Genomic DNA, 2,497 nt, shown 5'->3' with positions numbered 1-2,497 from the left:
TATGGCGACGGCGACGGCGTTTCACCTTGATTCCGGCGACGGCAACGGGGGCAAGCGGGCTCGACGTCTGGCAGAAGGGCGGCGAGGGCCAAGGTAGGCAATGAGGTAGAGGCGGGGCCGTCGGGTGGTTGCCAGGAGGCGCGCCGGCGAAGATGCAGAAGCGGGTGATGATGCAAAGAAGAGGCATGGTTTTTACTCAGTGCCGCAACGACCGAGCACTAGTACAGAACCGGCCTTTAGTGCCGGTTCGTGACGGGCTTTAGTGCCGGTTCTCCAACCGGCACTAAAGAGTGGGGACTAAAGGTCCCCTCCCTTTAGTACCGGTTCGTCACTAACCAGCGCTAAAGTGCCACCACGTGGCACGAGCCAGGCCCGTTTGCGTGTAGGGCATTAGTACCGGTTGGTAACACCAACCGGTACTAAATGTTTGGGTGTTTTTTTTAATTTTTTTTAATTATGTGTTTTCAATTTAATTTAGTGATTATTCTACATTATAATGAGTTGTTAAATCATTAGGTGAAAGTACCGCGGATTAGTTTCGACTGGATGGATATCTCTAGCTAGCTAGCTAGCTAGCAAAGTGATCAAGTATATGCCATATCCATATTATACTTGATCAACTACGGTGATCTGCGGTTTCTTTCATTAAATGATATAATAATTAACTAGCTGATCACCACCAGCACTAACTACTAGCTTAAAGAAGAAACATTCACTTGTACCAGAAGCAAAAATATCATCGAGCTCAACATGATTGTCATGATATTATAAGCGTTCATATATAACACCACAAAAGCAAATCACTTAAGTTCAGAACGAAGAACACGGACATGAAAGGACAAGTACTAATTAAGAGCAGCATGAAGAACTAGCTAAATCACTCCTGCTAGCTACTCTCTCTCTGGTAAAATAGCATAGAACATGTATAGCTCTCCTGATTGATTATACTGGAGCAAACCGATTAACCTGTCTCCTAATCATGGGTTGCGCTTCTCATTGTTGTCCCCTAGTATTTCTCTGCGATCATTAACAATTTTCCTCCAATCTTTCACTATTAAGCATTCATCGCTTCTAGAAATCCTGAATGCATTCATGTGCAATGCAGGATATCTTGGCCGTAAGCTAACAATTGACATCTGACCTTTAGTCTCGATCCCCTGAGGCACAACTGTCATCGAGAGTCCCTGTTGAAGAACATCGTATAATACTTAATTAATATACTTAGGAATGAAAGTTTAGCAAAAAAAATTATGTATGCAAAATATGCACTGAGGACAAATAGTAAATATCTTACCATCATTCCTAAATAGATGTGATCGTAGTTCAATACCATCACTATTAGTCCCACGTTTTGAGTACTAACATTTCTAAGTGCAGGAAGAAAATTTGTCTTGACAGTATGAAGATCCTCAAGCCATGAAACATAATGACTTATCTCCTCGCAGTTTAGTTCAGCTCCGGGACAGTAGTAGGTCCTGTCTACCAAGCGCCGGACATGTTTGGTTGAATGGAGATAAGTTGTCAATAGAAATTAGTTGTCAGCTATTTTTGAATAAGCAATATCAAAGACAAAAATATAGTTGAGAAGAACTCACATAATGGTAGAACTGGAGGCGTCTGCACATCGACCCATATGTCTCTATTACCTTCAATATCATCTTCCGGACGAATATCAAAGGTGATAACCATACCAGGCTCAAATGCATAAGCCTTGCATAGTGCTTGCCAAGTTTTGCATTCAAAATAGGTGTACGTGTGTGCATTGTATACTTTGACATTGAAAGTATAACCATCATGCTCAGTTTTCAGGTAATCTCTCTTTACCTCCATAGTTTCCATATCTTTGAAATCTATCTTATCCATGACAAAAATTCTTGCATGGCAGGGGATGAGCTAGTAGAATAGTGAAAATTAAAAATTATAAGTCAGGCAAATGAAGCATATATAAGTCATGCTTAATTACGAAAACAGACTTGTCGTTGTGACTTACTGTATCGAATTCGAAAGTCTCATCCAGCTTGATGCTGAATCGCCTACCATCAATAAGGAAATTTCTGTCGCACTGGCCGCGCTGGTCTACACAGTATTCGCACATAATGAAATTTTTTCCGTCGTCAGACGACATTTCCTATGTTCATATTAGGCGAAACATTAAACACTTACTAATTCAATTAATTCAACTAAGCATTTACTAAAAATAAACTAGTTATATTAATTCAACTAGTTTAACTAAGCATTTACTAAAAATAAACTAGTTCTATATATTAATTCAACTAGTTCAACTAAGCATTTACTAAAAATAAACTAGTTATATTAATTCAACTAGTTCAACTAAACATTTACTAAAAATAAACTAGTTCTATATATTAATTCAACTAGTTCAACTAAACATTTACTAAAAATAAACTAGTTATATTAATTCAATTAATTCAACTAAGCATTTATTAAAAATAAACTAGTTCTATATATTAATTCAACTAGTTCAACTAAGCATTAT

Source organism: Triticum dicoccoides, chromosome 5B, assembly GCF_002162155.2.
Source record: "Triticum dicoccoides isolate Atlit2015 ecotype Zavitan chromosome 5B, WEW_v2.0, whole genome shotgun sequence".
In the NCBI taxonomy this organism is placed as follows: Eukaryota; Viridiplantae; Streptophyta; class Magnoliopsida; order Poales; family Poaceae; genus Triticum; species Triticum dicoccoides.
Note: the sequence above shows the minus strand (reverse complement) of the source record.